This window comes from Hemicordylus capensis, chromosome 5 (genome assembly GCF_027244095.1).
Source record: "Hemicordylus capensis ecotype Gifberg chromosome 5, rHemCap1.1.pri, whole genome shotgun sequence".
NCBI lineage: Eukaryota > Metazoa > Chordata > Lepidosauria > Squamata > Cordylidae > Hemicordylus > Hemicordylus capensis.
The window spans coordinates 69,828,363-69,853,243 of record NC_069661.1 but is presented as its reverse complement, the minus strand read 5'-3'; the positions used below and the strand labels follow the sequence as shown (position 1 = coordinate 69,853,243).

At 43.1% G+C, this 24,881-nt stretch overlaps 1 long non-coding RNA gene across 1 annotated transcript; it reads right to left on the bottom strand.

Annotated features, from left to right (window-relative positions):
• Nucleotides 1-7,965: 7,965 nt before the first annotated feature.
• LOC128325641 (uncharacterized) lies at nt 7,966-8,526 on the bottom strand. The gene is made up of 2 exons (XR_008307529.1): nt 8,485-8,526; nt 7,966-8,412 (listed from the first exon to the last, which is right to left on the bottom strand). It is a non-coding gene; the product is annotated as an uncharacterized LOC128325641 (long non-coding RNA).
• Between the last annotated feature and the right edge of the window lie 16,355 nt (nt 8,527-24,881).

The window sequence follows — 24,881 nt, the reverse complement described above, 5'->3', positions numbered from 1 at the left end:
CTCTTCACCAGCCTCATAGGTGAACACACTCCAGCTCAGAACCTTTCAGTAAAGTAATGCTGACACCTGTCCCTCATAGGTCCCTAAGGGCTGAGGCCTTTTCATCAACTTCATGCCCTCAAACAGCAGAGCCTTTGAAGTTGTGAAGACCTCAAAGCAGGTATGAGTGTGAAGCCTCTAAGGACAGATTGCACACTCCCCTGATTTAAATAACCCCAAGATGTTAACCAGTGTAGCCCCCCAACTCCCACTGAACCCCACCCCCCCCACACACACACTGCCCCTGCCACAGGGGAAGGCTAACTTTGCTTGGCTTTGGCTCCCACCACCCATTCAAGAATTCTGTAATCCCCTGCTGCAGGTCAGATAAACACTGCACTCTTCGGCAGAGTGGTGGAAACCATCAAGCCAAAATAGTTCAGGGCTAGAAAAGACAATCCTGGGGTGAGCCACAATAAAATCACCCTGATCAAGGACTGTTCCACCCACATCCTTATTGACCTTCCTCTGAGTCTGCACCACTCCTTTCAAGCTTGAAATGCCCCTCCATGCCCCACATTGCAACAATTCCCCCCAAGCTATGAACAGGCCAGGAATCCAGTTCCTGAGCATTGCAAAGTCTTCTGTAGCTTGCAGAGTCAAGGATATTCCAATTTGTTGAGCAAAGTAGTTTTCTCCCAAGTGTACCAATATCAAACAGGGGTGGGGTTGGAAGATAAACTCTTATAAACTCCCTATGTGCTACCAATAACTGACCCCACAGCATGCCATGCATACCCCACCAACAGATAAATGTAAGGTCACCCAAGCCCAACTGGATACCAAAATGGGAGGTGCTGGCCCATCTGTGCACCCATAAGACAATTGAATGTTCAGAGATCATCACATGCTGTGGAGTCACTGCCCATCCAAAACCTGCCAAGACAAAACTTACATTAATGCAATCAATGCAAAATAATTAATGAATATAATACCAAAAGGCACATGAATGCCATCAACCAATGTTCTGGATTTCAGAATCCAGGAGAGACTTATGAAAGGCTGTAGAGGCAGCCCCAGTATGAAAAGAGTGCAGCCCATCAGCTGGATAAGCACCACATCATGACAAAGCCTTGCACAGGATTGTCCAGAGTTGAAATTGGTTCAAAGGATTCCCATCCATGCATACAAACAATACACCGCCCATTACAGGGCTGAACCCCAGCTAAGCCCTTAATGCTTGGCGTGGACACAAAATTGAATTATTTGTCTGAAGTAGTGTTATAATCTGGCCTCTGCTTTTCTGAACAGTTTTTTATTTATGCAAAAGAAGCCAGACTCCCTCTGCCGTGAAGGCCAGGTCCCACACCTGTAAGCATGCTGTAAGCATGGACCTGTTGGCATGCTGACCATGCGGTAACACTTACGATGGCCTGAATACACTGAGCAAAATGTTCAGGGAAGCAGCCTTAAAAAGTGCTGCCTCCCAAGCAGAACAGCAGAGTGTGGAAAATACCTCAATAATGAGCTTCAGGAGGTTAGAGGTCACAGGCTTCCTGGAATCAGGTGCCTGGGGGCAAACCCTCCCCCAACACTCCAGCATTCACCATATCCTAAAATCTACTGTGGTATCCACCCCACCCCTGGCCTTAGCTGCAAATGAAAGAGTGGAAACATAGCCTGCTATGGTACTCACCATATGCCTTAAGTTGCACCAGGAACTGCATAATATGTTCAGGAGGGATAGGCCAAACTTCCTCCAAACCTGCTGCAATGGGTAGAAGGCCAAAAGGCTGGAAAGGGTTGTCACATTAATGGGACCAGGCCCCCTTTCCAGCTGCAGGCATCCCCCCTTCTTTGGACCCAGAGGCAAGGACCACTGGTTATTGCCTCAAGACTTATCCTGGTTGCAGGGGAACATGAGTGCTTCCCACCACACAAGCTGCAGGTGTGCCAGTAATGGCATGGGCTGTGGGAGCAGCATCCACCACTGTTAAACTCTCAGCAGACCAGCTGGGATTGAATCCACTGCTGGAATTAGCAGATTCCATGGCAGCTGCAGGCTTGAAGACCAAGTGCCCACTATCAGCCAAATCACCGTGCAACAGCCGTGACGCGGACATGATTATAATCCAGAGTTCCCAGAGAGGCGTGTCCCACTGGAGAGTGGGGTCCAACGCTGACCTCATCTTAAAATTCCCATTGTAATGGGCCCAGGAGGTCCCCACAAAGTCCATGAATGCACTGTGGATGAGATCCAAGTATTTAATTAGAGAGGGGCCTCTATAGGGCTGTACCTGAAGTACAAATCCTATGCAGATATCAAATCAAATAAGCCAGTTGCTCCACATGCACTCTACTGGCTTCCTTTTCACCACCTGATGTTCCTTGCTGTAATTACTCTCCTTAGGCTTCACCTCTGACTCCCGAAAAAGCAAGCCGAATAGGTACACATATTTGCCTCCCCTAAACGTTTCCTTGGTCACCAGAAGGGGATGGTAACCCAGGGACAACATAATGGACACTCTCATAAGGAGAGTGTTGAGGTGAAGGCATGATCCCCATTGGATAAATTCCAGCAGCCCCAGCCACCTTGAAAGCCCCCAGAGGTGGTGGAGTCTTTTGCCATACTTAGCTACATGCTTCTTAATGAGAGCCCTGCAACCCACCTGGTTTTTTTGGGTCACAGGGCTCTCATTAAGGAGTGTGTCCCACTACCATGCCACGCCGGTTGATTAGTAGCAGGCCAGAACTTGCCACACCCTCAAGCGAGCACACGAGATGCATGTTGATGGTGAGGGGTGCATGTGCTTGCTCATGTGCTCTGCTCCACCCAACAATGGTGAACCCACTAGCTGCAAAGTGGCTGCTGAAACAGCTTCCAGTCCAGTCATGTCCAGTCTACCCCTGCACTGTGTGATTCTATAGTAAGTATGGAATCACAGAAATCTTGAACAGGAACAGATTTCTGTGCTGCAACAGGGACATCTAGCCTTTGCGGCCTCACTACTAACAGCAGAAAGTGCAGGATATAAAGCATTCTCAAGCTAAGTGGTGTGCTGTTTCACAGTTAAAAGAAGTAATCAAATGCCTGATAACCATAAGCAAGCAAAATCAGAAGTCTCAACCAGAGAGTTATAAACAACACCTATTTATCATAATACTGTAAAGGTCACTATAATTTGAAAATCTGACAAGTAATTATTCCATCAAAATAAGGCATTCAGAAATGATAAGTATCAAAGGCACTCTTTCCATTGTAGAACATATTCTCTTTCCTCAGGTGTAGACTATGTGTGCATTCCAAGGGGAGCAGTGGCTGTCAAACATCCAAAAGCAAACACTTACACCTGTTGACTATAAAGAGGTTATTTGATTCTTCTCCCAGTTATCCATGGTTCATGTTTGAAATGACATTTCCAGCTTGAATTATCCTGCTGAAGAACATGAAGGAAACAACTAACTTTGTCACAAACAGGGGACAAAGGCTGATTAAAGCTAACCAACCAAGGGCTTTCAAAAGCATCACGTAATCAGAAGCAAGGGGATGTTGAGTATTAGTGGTGTCATGTTTCTAAATTAGATGCAGCACAGCGTTACTGAAACAGGTCATTAAACACAGCAGCCTTAGTTATGAAGTCTGCACAAGAGAGCAGGGATTTGAAGTACACGTTCTAAAGATGGAATCCCACATTAAGACTTGTGACATGTCTGTGTTGCTGCAAGCCACTTCCATGTATACATGTGTGCCTATTAAGTTAGTTAGTTAGTTAGTTATTCGATTTCTATACTGCCCTTCCAAAAATGGCTCAGGGCAGTTTACACAGAGAAATAATAAATAAAAATAAGATGGAACCCTGTCCCCAAAGGGCTCACAATCTAAAAGAAACATAAGACAGACACCAGCAACAGTCACTGGAAGTACTGTGCTGGAGGTCGATAGGGTCAGTTACTTTCCCCCTGCTAAATAAAGAGAATCACCACGTTAGAAGGTGCCTCTTTGCCAAGTAAGACAATGGAAGAGAATAGAAGGGAAGGGAAGAGAGCTCTGTTGGGCAGAACCCTGACTGTTTGCCTCTGTTCCACCCCCTCCAGGTGACTGGTATTTCGGAACAGGCTGCACCAGAGATGCAAGCCTCTTGGCAAGAACTGAAGGGCGAGAGCACAAGTATTTTCGACCTTTTGGCTCCCAGCTGTGAGGTTAGAAGACTAGGGCCTTGGAAGCAGAGAGAAAACAAATGGAACATTTGTTTTCAACATCGAGCTCTTCTGCATGACTGAGGATGTTGTGGGCCTGGTGTTATTGAAACAGAGGGACTGGGGGTTGTTCAGCTGGGGAGATATGTCTGGGAGAACAGAAGAGTAGGTATGGCCTGGGTACAGTGATTTCACAGGAGCAGGCAGATGGAGATATGGTGGTGGGAGCTGGGCAGGCTGTTACAGGGGGGAGCGGTCCAGTCAATTGAGGCCTATTCCTCTTTTGGGATCTTCTCCCAACTCTGTAGCCCCAAGGAGCTCTTGCAACATTCCCTCTAGGATTAGGGTACTGCTATTGAATGCCAGGTCAGTAAATGCTAAAACACTTCTTATCCACAATTTGATTGTGGATGAGCATGCTGACCTGGCATATGTGATGGAGACTTGGTTGGATGAACTGGTTGAGGTTGATCTCTCTTAGCTTTGTCCTCCAGATTTTCTGATCCTGTAGCAGCCCTTCCTTGAGGGTCAGGGATTGGGTGTTTTGGTCATCAACCATGAGAACTCTCCCCTTTCCAGGTGCCCAGTTAGGCAATCTCAGAATTTCTAGTGTTTGTCCTTGAGGGTGTGCCTCCAAGATTGGTTGAGGAACTGACCACTCCGCTGCACTTCAGTCTCCCTACCTGAGCTGGTGAGGGTGGTCTCAGAAGTGGCTTTGGGTTCCCTCAAGCTTATTGTCTTGGGGGATTTCAATGTTCATGCTGAGGCCCCCCTTGTAGGAGTATCAGGCCCTACCCACATGGCAGGACATACCCTGGATCTGGTTTTTGCTGAAGAGGGAATAAATGATCTGGAGGTGTGGGAGTTAACTATCTTGTCATGGACAGATCATCATCTGGTAGGGTTTAGTTTGACTGCTCTATAAACCCTCTGTAGAGGTGGTGGACCAATTAGAATAGTCCACTCCCAGAGGCTTATGGATCTTCTGGGTTTCCAGACAGCCCTCAGAGAGTTTCCAGTGTCCATAGCTGGTGACTCTGTCAAGGCCCCAGAAAATCTCTAGACCATAGAGACAGCCCAAGCTACTGAAACAGTCGCTCCTAAACACCCTCTCTGACTTGGTGGAGCCTGTTTTGCTCCTTGGTCTTCCTTGGAGCTAAAGGCAATGAAACAACTCAGAAAACAGCTGGAACAATGTTATAGGAAGAGTCCATTTTAGGGACTACTCCATGGAAGTGGGGGCAGTGAAGAAATGATTTTTCTTCACCTCCATTGCATCTGCTCACTTCAGAACAGCAGAGATGTCCCTGTAGCAAAGACATTGCTCTACACATCCCCCCAGGTAATGGGGGAGGAACCAGCTACAGCCCATTGTGATCAGTTTGCAGATAAAGTCACTTGCATCCATGCTGATTTGGACTCCAGGGTTTTGGCAGTTCTAGCAGATATGCCTTGGGATGTTTTCAGTTAGTGGAGCTTGAGGATGTGGACAAGATCAGAGACATCCAATGAGTAACACTGTGTAGATTCAAAGGCCTCCTTTGGACATAACAGCAAACTGGAGGCAAATATGCTAGAGGTTCTATACTGTGGTAATCCAAAAGCATAAATCTATGGTTTCATCACTGAATTGTGGGTTGGTTTTATCCCCCTAACCTTATGTCTGCTTTGAGTTTCACCGCCCAGACCTCAGGCTTGAAGGTGAACATAAGAACAGCCCTGCTGGATCAAGCCCAAGGCCCATCTACTCCAGCATCCTGTTTCACACAGTGGCCCACCAGATGCCACTGGAAGCATACAGGCAGAGTTGAGGGCATGCCCTCTCTCCTGCTGTTACTCACCAGCAACTGGCACTCAGATGCATCCTGCCTTTGAGGCTGGAGGTGGCCTGTAGCCCTCCAACTTGTAGCCGATGATAGACCTCTCCTCCATGAAGTTATCCAAACCCTTCTTAAAGCCATCCAGGTTGTTGGCTGTCACCACATCTTGTGGCAGAGAATTCCACAAGTTGATTATGCATTGTGTGAAAAAGTACTTCCATTTATTGGTCCTAAATTTCCTGGCAATCAATTTCATGGGATGACCCCAGGTTCTAGTGTTATGTGAGAGGGAGGAGAATTTCTCTCTATCTACTTTCTCCACACCATGACTGATTTTATAGACCTCCATCATGTCTCCCCACAGTCATCTTTGTTCTAAACTAAATAGGTGTTATGTTGCCTCATAAGAAAGGTGCTCTAGGCCCCTGATCATCTTGTCCAGATGCTGCCAGATGTTCTCCAGTTTGTACAAGCTGCACAAACTACAGGTGAAACTCGGAAAATTAGAATATCGTGCAAAAGTCCATTAATTTCAGTAATGCAAATTAAAAGGTGAATCTGATATATGAGACAGACGCATTACATGCAAAGCGAGATAAATCAAACCTTAATTTGTTATAATTGTGATGATCATGGCATACAGCTCATGAAAACCCCAAATCCACAATCCCAGAAAATTAGAATATTACATGGAACCAAAAAGACAAGGATTGTAGAATAGAACAATATCGGACCTCTGAAAAGTATACAGTGTACTGTGCTTGATTGGCCAGCAAACTCGCCTGACCTGACCCCATAGAGAATCTATGGGGCATTGCCAAGAGAAGGATGAGAGACATGAGACCAAACAATGCAGAAGAGCTGAAGGCCGCTAATGAAGCATCCTGATCTTCCATAACACCTCATCAGTGCCACAGGCTGATAGCATCCATGCCACGCCGCATTGAGGCAGTAATTGCTGCAAAAGGGGCCCAAACCAAGTACTGAATACATATGCATGCTTATACTTTTCAGAGGTCCGATATTGTTCTATTTACAATCCTTGTCTTCTTGGTTCCATGTAATATTCTAATTTTCTGAGATTGTGGATTTGGGGTTCTCATGAGCTGTATGCCATGATAATCACAATTATAACAAATTAAGGTTTGATTTATCTCGCTTTGTATGTAATGAGTCTGTCTCATATATCAGTTTCACCTTTTAATTTGCATTACTGAAATTAATGGACTTTTGCACGATATTCTAATTTTCCGAGTTTCACCTGTAGAGTTAAAGGTAGGAAACATCTCCCTGCTTCAAATAACTTCCCAGTTATGCCAAGTGAGGAGCCCCAAGTTATTCTGGCAACAGCCTCTGGGCTGATGCAGAGCCTGGAGGGCCCAAATTCCTCACACTCCTTACGTGTTCCAGAGGTTCTCGAGCCTCAAGAAGATATCACTTCACAGATTGTCTGTACCAAATTAGACAGCAAAGGATCAGTGGTGTTTAATCTCTCTCCTGACAAGGATGCTCACCTGTGGAACTGAGTTGTGTAAATCTCCCCCTTCCATTGGATTGACATTCTATGTCGTGGTGCCACCTATTGCTTATCTGCTGGAATATTGCTGGATGGGGCAATAAGAGATATAATTCCAGTTTTATGAATATCCTAATTAAGTATGATATCCTACTGTTGCAAGAAACCTGGATGACAGAGCATTTTGATTGACATGGGTTTAATACTTATACAGTAAATGCTACACCCAGTCAAAGGAGAGGTATAGCTGGGGGGGGGGGTTGGATATAATGGTATCTATACCCCTATGTGCTGTAGTTCAGACTTTTCCCTAAAAAATGAATCGAAACAAAGAAAAAACAGGGTTCAAAGAATCAAAGAAAGAAGAGCAAAAAAAAACCCCATGAACAAAAAAATAACTGGACCAACTCTCAACACACTGAAGACAATCAACTGATATGGAATAGACTGGAGTGAAGTATGTAACAAAGAACAGTTTTATGAAATAGACAAAGCCGCCTGGCCAAATGAAGGCACTCAAAACACAGAAATTAAATAACTGAATTCAACATGAAAATGCAGCATACAGAACCAATGAATCTACAGAACAACAACAATATGAAAAACTGATGAATGGTATATATAGTATCCAGGCAGAGTCCAAGATGTATTCCAGATAAGGATAAGTCATAAGTCCTTGAACCAAAAACAAGCAAGCAGCTGGCTCTGTGATGTATACAGTACAAAGCATAAGTCCTTAAATCATCACAAGTCCTTGATACAGGAAAAGGCAAGTGACATGCTCCATGATGACTGATGGTGGATGACAAGTCAAATAGGGGAGATCACACTACAGCCAACCGGGGATAAGTAGCTGTTTCACAAGGCGCTTCATCAGGGGCTGTTTCCCATTGATACAAGCTGAAATAATGATATAAAATACATGAAACAGTATACATTAAAGAGTAACATTACTATACATTCAAACTTTACCAAGCATATTGAAGCCTCCAGGTTCACCTTACTGGTGAGAACTCTTCACAGGTTATAAACAGAAGGAGTAATTAGCCAAAGAGGCTTTACAGCTGTTGTAAAGTAACCACAGACTTAACTTAAAGGTATAGCCTATCATAAATGCAAGGAGACTAAGCCCAAACTATACCACATTGATCATGAAGCTTAAAATGTAGATACTGCCTGTGAGTCATCCTTTCAGTTATATAAGCCCATAGACAAGGTACAAAATGTATGCCATACCTTAGGGATACCCAAATTAACAGGTAAAAAAATACAGACTCACAGAACTAGAGGGGAACCACAAAACCCCAAAACAAATGAATGTTGAAACCCTGGGCAAAGAGCTGAATGTTCCATGGACTGTAACAATAGTAAAAGGAAGAAAGAACCCGCAAATGAACCTCCATATTCTATACCTTTTGTAATGACAGAGAGATGATTTTAAAAAGGCCTCAAAAGGGATCTATGAAATAGAACACTGTAAAAAAGAGAAACAGGTCCTAGAGGTATATAGACTAAAAGAACCCCATATATATAGATCCCGAATGATACTGAGCAGGGAATACTATAAAAAGCAGGATAGATCGTTGGAAGAATTCAAACCTTGAGGTGCCTCAGTAGAATAATAGTGAATGAAGAAAGCCTCTTTCTGAAGAAGAGTCTGACAGACATCTACTAGAGCGAAAGGCGGTCCACGATATTTATACAGGATGAAAAAATGGATATCATCCGCAGAATGTTGTTTATCAATATAGTGCGGCACCAGGGGAGCTTCTGCAACCTTGTGCAAAATATGGGAACGATGTTCTGAGATCCGAACATCTTTGGCACTTCTTTCTGATTTGCCAATGTACCAGAAATTACATGGGCATTGAATGATATACACAATGGCTTTAGAGCTACAGTTGGCAAAAAAATGAATAGGTGATGATTTATGGGTAAAAGGATGATACACAAGTTTGGTAGGAACAGCTAATGAACATACCGAACAATGACTGCAAGCAAAAAAAGCCAACTGGCTCAGAATCATGCTGATTCAAAAGTGAAAGATCGGTGCTTATTAACATGTCCCGAATACTAGGGGTTTTTCGATAAGCAATCAGGGGTGGGACTTCACACCCTGGTAGCTCAGCCACTATATGCCAATGCTTGTTAATAATATTTTTGATCTTATATGCCAACGGAGTGTACTGTTATGACCACGTGAGGCGAGAAGTTGGACTACAGACCGTGGTATTAAACAGTGACCGGCAGTCTTTAGAATTGGCTCGAAAATGAGCCTGCTAAATAATATGTCATGGGTACCCCCTTTCAACAAGTTGTGATTCCAGTAGTTTAGATTCTCTGACATAATCTGATACATTTGTAGAGTTTTGCTTAATCCTAAGGAATTGACTGTAAGGGATGCTTCGCTTGAGATGTTCCGGATGGTAAGAATCAAAATGAAGATAAGCATTGGTATGGAGAGGTTTCTTATAAAGACTGAATGCAGGCTTATTGAGATGGTCTTTAAAGACCCTCGTATCCAAATATGGGATACTGTCTTTGTCACACTGATAGGTGAATTTAATATTGCTATGAAGCTGATTGCACCAGAGAACAAAAGATTCAAAAGTGGAAGGGTTATTATAAACCAGGAAGACGTCATCAGTGTATCTTTTATACATTAATATGTCCTGATAGAAAGGGTTGGATGTTGGATTAAGGACAAACTTGTCTTCCAACAATGCCATGAACAAGCAGGCAACAGAAGGGGCGAGGCTGCAACCCATTGCCAAACCTTTGATTTGAGCATATAATTGGTCTTGATGTCTAAAAAAGCTATTTTTGAATACTATATCAACAAGTTCCATGAGAAAAAAAGGTTGAATTCAGTTATTTAATTTCTGTGTTTTGAGTGTCTACACTTGGCCAGGCGGCTTTGTCTATTTCATAAAAATGTCCTTTGTTACATACTTCACTTCAGTCTATTCCATATCAGTTGATTGTCTTCAGTGTGTCGAGAGTTGGTCCAGTTATTTTTTTGTTCACGGGTTGTTGGTTTTTTTTTGCTTTTCTGTTCAGACTTTTCCAGCATGTGATCCCCCTGCTAAATGAGCAAAGAGGAACCTTTCTAAAGTGGTGATTCTCTTTATTTAGCAGGGGGGGAGTAACTGGCCCTATCCATCCCCAGCACAGCATCCCTCCAGTGACTGTTTCTAGTATCAATCTTATGTTCCTTTTTAGGTTGTGAGCCCTTTGGGGACAGGGGGCCATCTTATTTATGTATTGTTTATTTTTCTATGTAAACTGCTTTGAGAACTTTGGTTGAAGAGCGGTATATAAAAATTTGTAGTGGTAGTAGTGTCTGCCATTGCCTCTGAGCCAAGATGGGTGAGCTGGAGTGCTTGGTTGCTAACAAAAAAATAGATATAGTGGGCATAACAGAAACATGGTGGAACAGTGAGAACCAGTGGAACACTGTTCTCCCTGGACATCAACTCTATCAAAAGGACAGGGAGGGGTGCCTTGGAAGTGGAGTTAAAGCACTGCATGTTAAAGAAGCACTGCATGTTAAAGAAGGGATAGAATCTAACAAGCTGGAAAACCTAGGAGGAACAGAGTCCTCCAAAGAGACAGGGATAGAGACAGGGCTCCCTTTAGGGATAGGGAGCCATTTTATTTATTTATTTATTTATTTATTTATTTATTTATTTATTTATTTATTTATATCTATGTAAACCGCTTTGGGAAATTTTGTTGAAAAGCGGTATATAAATATTCATCGTATTCGTATTCATGATCAAATGGTAATGGCTATTCACATTCATCCAGGTACTAGCAGTTTGTTGCTTATTATTCTCTACCCGCCTCTGCAGTGGCTAAAAGCCCAATGCAAGAGACAGCCTAAAATATATTTATATTGGTAGTATGTTGGTTGGTTCCCAGAGCATATGTGCTAATTGGGGGAGACTTTAATGCGAGAATGGGGTCTGGTGATATGGCTCGATACCATCATTGTTCCTCCTGCTTTATGTGAAATGAACATCTTACCAAAGTGTCAATTTAAGGACAAGTCTCAAATTTTGCTGGATTTTGCTTGGCTCAGTTGGCCTATTGCTTAAATTTGAACATTCTCAATGGGGCAATAGATGATGATATCCCTGCAGAATATATTTACTGGGTGGCTGAGATGAGTAGGATTGATTATATGAATGTCTCATATAACATGATCCATCTGCTGACCTCCTTCCAGGTTATATTGTGCTGCCTAGAAAGTGACCACCTCCCAATAACTTTAAGCTTAAAGCTGTCTGAAGTTTATGTACATCTTTATAGTTGCCATCAAACTGATCTGGAAAGGGAACATGATAATGTGTGGGTTAAATGGACCGCTGAAGTGAGCAAAGTAGTTGCCTAGCTAATTCATTCAGATAGGTTACAGCAAATCAAGGTAAATATAATGAGTGACAATCATAAGTTAGAAAACTTTAAGAGTCTTATTAATGAACTGCAGGGGCTCCTGATAAATAAAGAAGTGAGGACTAGGCAATCAGGGAGACCAAGGTCGAAATCATGGTTCGATCATGATTGTGTATACAGTCCCAAAAAGACTTCATCAGCTTCTACAGGCACTATAAAGAAACTGCAAATGCTAAAAATGAACAAGCCCTATTATTAAAAAAACACCAATACAAATGATTATTTTTAGATAAAAAAAGGAAAGCAACTAAAGAAAGCTGGCAGCAACTGATAGAGGCTGTAAAATCTAGAGATTCTCACACATTCTGGTATAATGTGACACAAAGATCAGGCAGCAAATTGGAATGCCATATATTTGCAGCTGTATGGGAAGCTCACTTCCATTCAATATACATGCAACAAAGTAACGCAATGGACTTTAAGTCCCTAGAGGCAAAGCCACCCATGCAGACACTATCAAACTGGCCACCTGTATCTATGGTAGATGAAGCAATTAATTGGACAACTGAAAAGGAACAAGGCCCCTGGTCATGATTCCTGCTGAGGTATTCAAATCCAATACTGATGGGTGGGTACCAGTATTGGCAGCACTCTTCACATATTTTTATAAATCCACCCATATCCCAGAAGACTGGGATATGACAATTATTGCCCCAATCTATAAAAAAGGGGCAAAGGAAAGATCCTGCCAACTACTGCCCAGTCAGCCTTTTGAATGTGGTCAGCAAGCTTTACACAAAGCACCTATTTATGAAGTTCTATGATTGGATAGAAGATAACAATATCCTAGCTGAAGAACAAGCAGGATTTAGGCCAGGAAGATCTACAATAGCTCAAGCGATGGTTTTGCAACATCTAGTGGAGAAAGATGCACACGGTTTTAAGATCCCACTTCATGCTGCCTTTATAGATCTAAAGTCTGCTTTTGATTCCATCCCTAGAGAGAGGTTATGGAAGAAACTATTGCTAACTAATATTGATAAACAACTGCTATTGCTGACATACAAGCTGCATAGTAACACCAAATTGAGAGTTAGATGTGGCATTCAGGGTCAATTAACTGATTCAATCCCAACAATATGAGGAGTCAAACAAGGATGTGTGCTTGCATTACTATTTAATTACTATTATCATTACTATTTAATTACTATATCAACTCAGTAGTACATCTTGATTAAAAAAAGAGTTCCACCCAACTAAATTAGCATATAGACATGTCTCACTACTTTTGTATGCCGATGATATGGTTATTCTCTCACAGTCTGTGGTAGGGCTAAGAAGAACCCTAAAATCCTTTGCACAATTCTGCGAGAATGAAAAGCTGCGGATAAACTATCAAAAGATGAAAATAATGAACTTTGCCAGGAGAGTTAAGGACAATAGTTGGTATATTCATGGCAGCAAAATAGACCAGGTACACTGTTTTAACTATCTAGGAAAACCTTCCATTCATCTGGTCGGAGAGATGCACACTTAGATTGTGCTTCACAAGTAGCACAGAGGAGTGTCTCAGCTATTCTATCCTACTATCATACCAAAGGAGGGTGATATGTCCCTGCGGTCCTGAAATTATCTGAGGCAAAAGTAGTGGCACAGCTACTATACAGTGCACAGTTGGGCCCTTACTTTAACCTTGCCTGGATAGAGATGGTACAATCTAAGTTTTAAAGATCAATTATGCAAGTCCCTAGATGCGTCTCTAATGCAGCGTTAAGGTTGGAATTGGGAACTCAAGTGTGGATTACCATCCTGAACTATTGGCTGATGGTGGTATTCTCACCAAAGGGATTGGCCCCACTGTGTTTCCAGTCACAGTGGATGTCAGTTGTTAAAGAGAAGCTCACTTTTTATGGCTTTTCCCCTGAAGTGCTGCAATCCATAGGTTATGAACAAACAAACAAAGGCTGTAAAGCAAAGAATATTAGATATGGAATGGCAACAGGAGATAAGTAAGGCCCCAAAATGACTTAAATAATAGAGAATTGCTTTTAGCACCAAGCCAGCTGATTATTGTCTAGCCCTAATGACTTCCAAATATCGTAGAGCATTTGTGCTGGCCCACTTTGATGTATTGCCCTCAGCGGTCTTACATGGTAGATATGGTGGGATTCCTTATTCTGAATGTCCATGTAGTACATAGGCCGTAGAGGATGTGGGTCATGTTTTATTATACTGCAATTTTTATAGGGACTCGTGTGAGTCGTTAATTTTACCCCTGATTAAGGACCTACCAGGCAGAGGAGATGAAGCATCTATCTATCTATCTATCTATCTATCTATCTATCTATCTATCTATCTATCTAATTTTCTCTTAAATGTACCGGTTACTAATCCCATGTGTGGCAGCTCCTGCGGGACGTTTGCTAGGGGTGTGCACGGAACTGACTGGACTGGTTGGGTTTGAGTCTGGACTGGACTGGGCTCAAACCAGACTGGCCAAGTTCAGTCCGGCCCACATCCACACCCTACACCCCAGTCCGGTCCAGTCCGGGGAGGGGGGTAGCAAAATTTTATTTTTTATTTTTTTAAATAAAAATAAAAATACCTGTAGCCTCTTTGGGGGGCTTCCTGTAGGCTGCGGGGGGGGGGGTGTTCCATGAAGATTCCCCCTCCCCATGCCAGCCTCTGAAATCTCCGTCGCAGACAGGTAAAACAACTCTTTTCGGCCCGTTCAGGCCTCCGTAACTGTGTGTGGTGGCCATTTTGGATACCGCTGCACATGCAGAAATGGCCTCTATGAGGCCTGGCATGGCCCTTGGCCTTGCAGAGGTCATTTGCACATGCATGGTGGCCATTTTGGGGGGGGAAATGGCCACCGCGTGCAGTTACGGAGGCCCGAACAGGCCAAAAAGAGTTGTTTTACCCAGCCGTGATGGAGATTTCAGAGGCCAGTGGGGGGAGGGGGAATCTTCATGGACCGCCCCCCACCCCGTGTCCTACAGGAAGCCCCCCAAAGGGGCTACAGGTACTTTTATTTTATTTATTTTTAAAAAATAATTTAAAAACTTCAAAAAGTTTGTGGACTTTTCCAGAAGTTCAGTTCTGGTCTGTACAGAACCAGGGTGGGGTTTGGTTTGATCCCAAATCCCCAAACCTCCAGACCCAACCCCTGAACCCCCAAACCTCTGGACTGGTCTGCACATCCCTTATGTTTGCAAGCTGCTGCCAGACAGTGGTGGGGATGGGTGGATGGTGGCCAGGTCAGCCAGAGGGCAGGGAGGAAATTGGCGGCCAGGCCAGCTGGCTGGCTGGCAGGTGGTGAGGGAAAGCACCGCCGGAGGGCAGTAAGAGAAGGTGGACTGGGAGGGGGAGAATGGACAGGGGCTGAAGGGAAGGGGGAAATGGACTGGGGCTGAAGCTGGAATGAAGATGGGGGTAGAGATGGGGAGAACTAGGGGTGCAGATGCTCTGTGCCAGATCAGCTAGTATATTTTATTTCTCCTGTCAGACCATCAAGCCAACATTACTCATAACATGGCTAGATTTTGTGTAATAGCAATGAATACCGTATGGCATCTAATGAGTAATCTACTGGAGTACTTTACTATGCTACTGCAAACTCGTAAAGTTATATTGTTGCTATATTGTTGTATGGGCCTGACTTTGTGTTTTTCTTTTTCTTGCTTCTCTACTGGTCAAAGACTGTAATAAAGTTTATCTATCTAATTGAAAGGACAGAACAGTTAGTACAATGAATGATCTGGGATCAGGCCTTCTCTGTAGTTGCCCTTAGGTTGTGGAACGTCCTTCCCATGGATATAAGAGGACTGTCTTTCTTGGAGGCCTTCAGGAGAACCTTAATAGCAATAGCAATAGCAATAGCACTTACATTTATATACCGCTTTATAGCCGGAGCTCTCTAAGCGGTTTACAATGATTTAGCATATTGCCCCCAACATTCTGGGTACTCATTTTACCGACCTCGGAAGGATGGAAGGCTGAGTCAACCTTGAGCCCTTGGTCAGGATCGAACTTGTAACCTTCTGGTTACAGGGCGGCAGTTTTACCACTGCACCACCAGACCCATCAGACCCAAAAACGCCACCCAAAAACCCAAAAACGCCAGATGCCACCAGACCCAAAAGACCCATCTTTTTAGCCTGGCTTTTAACAACATCTAGTTTTAATGTTTTCTAGTTTTAATTGTAATTTTAATCTGCTTTTAATTGGTTCTTGATTTTGGTTCTTGATTTAATTGGTTCTTGATTTTAATTGTGTATTTTTGATTTTAATGTAAACCTCCCTGAGCCACCTTTGGAAGGGCGGTATATAAATAAAATGAATCAAACAAACAAACAAACAAACAAATAAAATTTATCACCTTCTAAGTAGCCAGTCTGGCTTTCCTCAATATTTGGGGGAAATCCAAAAGAGCCATTACACTTTTCTTTACTGGCTTTGTCATTTGCTCGTGCTTCCCGCTGTATCCTTGGTTTGCTACCAGTTATATTCACCATGGGGATGGTTCCCCAGACAGCATCCTGTGGGGGTTCTCCACAAGCATGCACCCATTGCACCATTTAAAAGCACTTTTTATGTGAAGTCTACTCATCAAGCTGCAAGTCTTTCTGCTTCCACCAGCGAAGTAGAAATTGAAACTGGGGATGCTCAGAGTGTGGTGACTGCACTCTACAAGGGAAACGTTTCTAAATGTTACAGCAGGTGGTGAGTGAGAAAAGAATTCACCACAGGGATGCCATTTTCAGCAAGGTTTCAGCAGCAACCCTGGGGTGAATGCATGTGCCTTTGCTCCTAGTAAGAGTGCCTGGATTCTGTTGGAACTCATGGCCACCCAAGCTGCATCATGAAGAGAAGGAGGGAAAGAGAGGTGCCTTCTGAAAGGAATGTTATCTAAAGAAAATAATGAAGATGAAATAACACATCTACCTACAACCCAAACTGCTATTATCCAGGATACCATCTGATTTTAGAGAAAAGGCAATCTTCTATTGCTGATCTCCTGTGGAGTATACCTTGGTGCATTATATACCTTTCTAGTACAAGATGACAGAGACAAGTTATGTTATTGTTTCCATTTGTACAACAGAGGGGAAAGTGTATTATTTGAATAGTGGAACAAATATAGTTCATAGGAGAGGGGGGTGAGAAAATTAGAATCAGAGAAACTGTAAGATAACATGAAACTCAAGAAGGGTGCACTGGAAGCAGCACATTTTTAAAGTGTAATAGAACAGTGATAGTAATGAAACACATTGTTGTGATAAAGGGACAGAGGTGAGCTCTAAATTGCACATACACAAAACATGCATTCAATAACAAAAATGGCAACTATAGAGCATGGAGAGCATTATCAGTGGAAATTTATAATCACAATAAAAACAACATTCCCAGGAAAAGCTGTGAAGTGATGTCATATAGACAAAAGAACAATGTAAAATATAACAGAAAGGCAAGAAAAATGGTGGTAGTGACAATGACTATATTCATTGTATAGTCAATTCATAGTTGCAAAGCATCCAATAGGCCAAAGTTGTTCAAAGGATTGGTGACTAGCAGAACATTATTCATCGAGTAAATCTTTCCCTGGTGGTTTATAAATTTATTTATTTATTTATATTTATTTACATATTTTTATACCACCAAAACTTATGTCTCTGAGCAGTTTACAACAGATAAAAACAACATTAAAACATTAGTTAAAAACCAAAACAAGAAATTTAAAACACAACAATTTAAAAAATTTTAAAACAATGCTCTAAAACAACACTAAAAACAATCAGAACAGTATCAATTAAAAGCCTGGGTGAACAGATGCATCCACCTTTTAAAAGCTGTCAGATATGGGGAGGCTCTTATTTCACTAAAGAGCGCATTCCAAAGCCTCAGGGCAGCAATGGAGAAGGCCTGTCCCTGAGTGTCCACCAGACAAGCTGGTGGCAAATGCAGACGGTCCTCTCCTGATGATCTCGATGGGCAGTGGGGTTCATAACGAAGAAGACGCTGTCTTAAATACCCAGGGCCCAAGCTGTTTAGGGCTTTATAGGTTATAACTAACACCTTGTATTTTGCCTGGAAACATATCGGCAGCCAGTGTAACTCCTTTAATACAGGAGTAATATGGTCTCTTCTAGAAGACCCAGAGACCTGCCTGGCTGCCGCATTCTGAATCAACTGTAGTTTCTGGACTACGTACAAGGGCAGCCCCACATAGAGCACATTACAGTAATCCAGTCTGGAGCTTACCAGTAGATGTACCACTGTTTTGAGGTCATCTATCTCAAGAAACGGACACAGCTGGCGTATCAGCCGGAGCTGATAGAAGGCACCTCTGGCCACTGCCTCAACCTAGAACACCAGGGAGAGACTCGGATCCAGAAGCACCCACAAACTGCGTACCTGTTCCTTCTGGGGAAGTGTTACACCACCCAGAACAGGCAGATCAAAATTGTCTCCAGAGTTTCGACCGCACACAATGAGTACCTCTGTCTTATTTGTCTTATTTGTATTCAGTCCCAGTTTGTTATCCCTCATCCAGCCCATTACCGACTCCAGGCAGGCATTTAGGGAGGTTATGCCCTCTCCCGATGATGTTGACATAGAGAAATAGATTTAGGTGTCATCAGCATACTGGTAACACCCTGCACCAAATCTCCTGATGATCTCTCCCAGAAGTTTCATGTAGATGTTAAACAACATCGGAGACAATACGGAGCCCTGAGATTTTGAAGAACAACAATCTCCAAGGGGCACCATCTGGAACTTGCCCAAGAGGTAGGAGCTGAACCACTGCATAGCATTACCTTTCACCCCCAACCCCCTCAGACGCTCCAGAAGGATACTATGGTTGATAGTATCAAAAGCCACCGAGAGGTCCAGAAGGACCAACAGAGTCACACTGTCAATTCCCTGTTCGAGATCATCCATCAGGCCGACCAAGGCAGTCTCCACCCCACAGCCTGCCTGGAAGCCAGTTAGAAATGGGTCTAGATAATCAGTTTCCTCCAAGACTGTCCAGAGCTGGGAGGCCACCACCCTCTCAATTACCTTGCCCAGCCACGGAAGGTTGGAGACAGGCCTGTAGTTACTCAGCTCTGAGGGATCCAAGGTAGGCTTCTTCAGAAGCAGTCTAATAATTGCCTCCTTAAGACTAGGAGGCATCCTACCTTCCCTCAGAGACACATTTATAATCTCTACCAGGCCTTCTATAACAACCGCCTTGCCAGATAGTATAAGCCATGTCGGGCAAGGGTCAAGAGGACATGTGGTAGGCCAATCCAATCAGCTTGTCCACATCCTCAAGAGTCACAAACTGTAACTGATCCAATCTAACTGCATAAGAGGAGTCGCTGGACACCTCCACATCAGACACTGAAGTAATTGTGGAGATGGAATCTAAGTTGGCCCGAATAAGAGAGATTTTTTCCACAAAGAATCCATTAAACACATCACAGCGGGTAGTGGATGGTTCCAGATTCTGATTCAAGGGAGGAGGGGCACATACTAGCCCTCTCACAACCCTGAACAACTCTGCCAGATGTGAACTCGCAGATGCAATACGGGCAGAAAAGAATCGCTTCTTTGCTGCACGTACCGCTTGAGCATAATTCTTCAAATGAGCTCTATGTTGCAATCTGTCGGATTCAAGCCGAGTCTTTCTCCACCTGCGTTCCAGTCGTCTACCTTTCCGCTTCAGCCCCCTTAATTCTTCCATTTACCAAGGAGACAATTTTGAAGTGGGTCGACGCTTAGGAGCGATCATGTCTGCCTCCCCGGTGAGTATGCTGTTCCAGTTCTCCACCAGGGCATCAACAGGATTGCCAGCAGAGCAAACACTAAATCCCCCAAGGCTTCTTGAAATCTTATAGGATCCAATAACCTTCTCGGGCAGACCATCCTAATAGGTCCCTCACCCCTGCGAAGGTGAGGTGTGACTGTGAGTCCAACCCTAACCAGATGGTGGTCCGTCCATGAGAATGGGCAAATCACAGGAGTCCCCACCCACGGAACACCACCCTGATCAGAGTGAAAGACCAAATCAAGTGTGTGACCTGCAATGTGCGTCAGTCCCGAGACCACTTGAGAAATGCCCATAGTCATCATGGCCGCTATGAACTCCTGAGCTGTCCCAGACAAATTGGTCCCAAAATGAACATTGAAGACCCCCAGCACCACAAGCCTAGGGGGCTCCAACACCAAACCCGAGACCAAGTCTGTCAGCTCAGTTAGGGACTCTGTTGAGAAACCGGGTGATCGGTACACCAACAGAAGCCCCAGTCTATCCCTGGTCCCCAAACATACTGTAAGTACACACATTCAATATGGTCTGACACCAGCAGGGATCCTGGTAAGGGAAAGGTTATTCTTATAGACCACAGCCACTCCATCTCCCTGCCCATGGTCCCTCACCTTCTCCTCAACAGAGTACCCTGGAGGGAGAAGCTGGGACCACACTGGTCTCCCAGCCAGGTCTCTGTAATACATAACAGGTCAGCGCCTTCATCCAGAATCAAATCATAGATGGCTTCTTATTTGTTCTGGGCCGACCTGGCATTACAGAGGAGCAAGGTGAGGTTCCAAGGGTGGTCAGCACTGCTCCCCAATGTCAAAGAGCTGGCAGGACCGTCAGAAGGGGAAATAGCTATTAAATTTCTATGTCCCCTTCCCTTGTAATGGCCCGCTGACCTGCCAGTGTTACTTTCCTGATAATAAAGTTGCCTTCCTCTCTCTTTGCATATAAAGTTTATGCTCAAAGTCCATCACATGTTTGGTTTGATATCTCTGTGTTTCGATTAGATGCCCTTCTATGCTGTAACAGGATGTAGGCATACAACTCCCATCATCCCTAACTATGAACTATTGTGACTGGGTATGATGGTAGTTGAAGTCCAACAACAGCTAGAGGGCTGACGTTTGAGACCCCTGCTGTAATATATCTCCTGTTTGCAAAGTATCCATTAATATTAAAAAGCATTGAGGTGATTCTCACAATTGGCAAAAAGTGGGCTAAGAGAGCCTAGTCCACTTTTTGCCGATCGTGTGCTGCAATGGGAGCCACGTGGCTCCTGGCAGCAAACCTCGGTAATTCCCCCTCCCCTTAGCTGAGGTTAACGGAGCAAGCGATCTGTTAACCTCAGCGTTTTTATCGTGTATTGCCACACCTGACCAGGAGGCTGCAAGTGTGGGGCATCCTGGAACTTCCGGGTGCCACATGGCCCCCAATACCTGCAGCCCCTGCTGGCTCCATGACGGAGCCGGCAGTTGTGTGAGCGGCCAATCCAGGGCTGTCCAAGGATAATCTGCGGGGAGAGCGAGCTAAGCCTGCTCTCCCTGCAAACCCTCGTAAGGCAGGGCTCACTGATCGTGAGACTTGCCTCATTGTCTTTTCCCACTTTTCTATGTCATATTTTCTATTTTGCCAAACTGGTTAGAGTTTCACACTCATACAAAGGGATATTAATTTTTCAACTTCATATCATAGTCTGAGCCTTCAAAAGAGACCTGAAGACACTTTTTTTTAGTTTAATTTTTTTTATTGCAGTTTAGATTTTTTAATTGCTGTAATTTCTGAATATGTTGGATTCTTTAAATTCTTGTCTTAAGAGCTGGTTTTGTTTATCTTTGTTTTTGTGAACTGCCTGGAAACTCTGGAGTCAGGCAGTATATAAAATGAATGAATGGATGGATGGATGGATGAATCTATCAATGAAAGGAGAGTTATCAATGAGAATGAGCACTCAAAACAGTGATACCACCACCCTGAGTGAATTTGGTGGCAATAAAGTGTTGCCATTTTATCTACCTGTCCTGGATAGGGTTACATTCCCCCTGAAAGATCAGGTATATAGTTTGGGAGTACTCTTGGATCCAAAACTCTCTCTTGTTTCTCAGATTGAGGCAGTGACCAGGAGTGCTTTTTATCAGCTTTGGCTGATATGTTGGCTATATCCATTTGTGGATGCAAATTACCTTAAAACAGTAGTGCATATGCTGGTAACCTTCAGGCTTGACTACTGTAATGCGCTCTACATGGGGCTACCTTTGTACATAGTCAGAAACTACAATTGATACAGAATGGGGCAGCCAGTCTCTGGGACATCCTGAAGGGACTATATAACACCAATTTTAAAAGAACTACACTGGCTGCTGATATGTTTCTGGGTGAAATACAAAGTGCTGGTTATTACCTATGCTCTGGTCCAGAATACTTAAGAGAGTGCCGCCTTCATCATGAACCCTGTCGCTTATTATGATCTTCGGGTAAAGTCCAGTTACAGTTGCCACTGTCTCATTTGGAGGCGACTCGGGACTAGGCCTTCTCTGTGGCTGCCCCAGGACTTTGGAATAAGCTTTCTGCTGAAATAAGAGCATCTCCTTCTCTGTTTGCTTTTAGGAAAACCAGCAAGATGCCCCTGTGTTTGCAGGCTTTTAACTGAAAGAAATTTTAAACTGTTTAATTTGTTTTTATTGGATTGTTTTTATTGTAATTTAGTAAATTTTAAACTGTTTTTACTGTTTTTACAATAAAGAGCTTTTGGATGGAGCAGTATAAAAATGTAATAAATAAAATAAGTTGTTCCTGTTGACCTATAAAAGGCATGTTGAGTTCAAGTCACTTGGGGCTTTTGATGGGAAACCCTTACAGATGCCAAGGTAATATTATAATATTCTCCCCTATGATTCATAATGACTTCTAAAAACAATGAACATCACCCTTTTGACAATAACATCTATGCACCAGTTTGGAGTGTAATATTAGAATCATTCTAATGTTAAACAGGCACAATAAACTGCCTACAATGAAAGCAAGATCAAATACTAGCAGGTTACAAGTACAGTCTCACTGGATGCATCTGGCTCACATATTAGGGCCTGTGGATCACTTTCACATAGTTTGGGACGCATGCTACAGATGAATTGCAAAGTTAGGACTCAGATCTTAATCCAAGTGATATTTGAGTAGGAAGGAAGTCCCACCTTGAATGCTTTATACTAATTTCTATCACACAACATTGGATTACTGAGGCAGCATATTGTTTGCATCTATTTTGGCACCAAGCAATTCAACTGTACTCCCCTTTATATGTATGCAGAATGCATTCAGCCATTCATCTGCTCATGCATATGGACTAATGCAATACATACAACTTTAAATGAACATTGAACTAGAAGCTACCAATATTATCATGTACTTTCTCTATCTAAAAGAAAAGAAAAAGACTCTGAAAAATTGGCTCCATACCTAAACAGATGGCAGGATCTACAAAAACATTATCTGGCCTGGTTTTTATATAGAACAGATTCTATAAGTCACAAAGGTGAAGATAAAACAAAGCCAACAACCAAAACAAACTAATGAGGTTCAAGTCAGCATGAAAAGCTAAAAATAAGAAGTAGGGTGAAATCAATCTGTTCAAAAGAGGAAAACAGAGTGGGAAGCTCATAGAAAGCAGAGGGTCCTGATAAGGATGCTAACCAAAGCTCTTCCTGGTTTCTCAGAAGGAGGAGGTGGCCAGGAGTGTTTTTTATCAGCTTCGGTGATACATCAACTATGTCCATTTCTAGAGGTGAATTACCTTAAAAGAGTGGTACATATGCTGGTAACCTCCAGGCTTCAATACTGTAATGCACTCTATGTGGGGCTGCCTTTGTACGTAGTCCGGAAACTACAATTGGTACAGAATATGGCAGCCAGATTGGTCTCTGGGACGACACAAAGGGACCACATAACACGGGTTCTAAAAGAACTGCACTGGCTGCCAATATGTTTCCGGGTGAAATACAACGTGCTGGTTATTACCTATAAAGCCCTTAATGGCTTGGGTCCAGGCTATTTGAGAAAGAGCCTCGTTTGTCATAATCCCTGCCACCTGTTACGATCTTCTGGAAAGGTCTAGTTATGGTTGTCACTGGCTTCTTTGGTGGTGACCCAGGACTGGGCTTTTTCTGTGGCTGCCCCAGGGCTTTAGGATAAGCTTCCTGCTGAAATAAGAACATCTTCTCTGTTTGTTTTCAGGAAAACCCTCAAGATGCTCCTGTTCTCTCAGGCTTTTAATTAGAGTTAATTTTAATAATTAAAAAACTTGTTTTAATAACTTTATTCTATTGTTTTTATTGTCCTGTATTTTAATTTGTGACTTTTAAATATTTTAAATTTTGTACACCACCTAGAGATATACATATCAGGTGGCATAAAAATATAAATAAATAAATAAGGCAGAAGGTTCCAGGTTCTCTCCTTGGCAACTCCAGATATAGTGCTGAGGGAGAGACACCTGCCTCTAACCTGGGAGAAGTCTGACTCTTTGTACTATAGACAATATTGAGTCAGACGGACCAATGGTCTGACAAGAAATAATGCTTCTAGACTCTTACCCTGGGAAAAACTATAAGGGCTCTCTTTGCCTCCCAGTCCCTTTAGATATATTTTGAAACTCCCTCATTTTGGCTGCCCTCTCCCTTCTTCCAACCAATGGAGACACAGTTGCCCATGACAATACTTGATTTTAATGACAACAAGCCAAACTAGAAGCAAGGAGAGCACAAGCCAGTTGGAAGCCAGTGCCAGAAAACCAATCAGCAAGCGGAAAACAGGCCTCCAAAAATGGCTTTTGAAACATCAAAAAGTTTTGACTCGAAATGGGGTTGTTTTGTTTCAATCTCAAAACAGCCCGTTTCAATTTGAAACTTTTGGACATCAAAATGTTTTGCACATCCCTATGCCCCATCTATGCTCATCCAATGTTACATAATCTGAAATATGAAAGATTGAAGTATTTAAAGTAAAGTCAATACCCAAGTACCTCTTTTATTTTTTAAAAAGCTGTAGTGATTACATTGTATGTCATGGAGGAAAAATTAGAACTGAGTGTAACAGACTTTATTTGATCAAGTGCAAGTCTGCCCTCCTGCAGGTTTTGGACTGCAGCTCCCATCATCCCTGATTATTGACC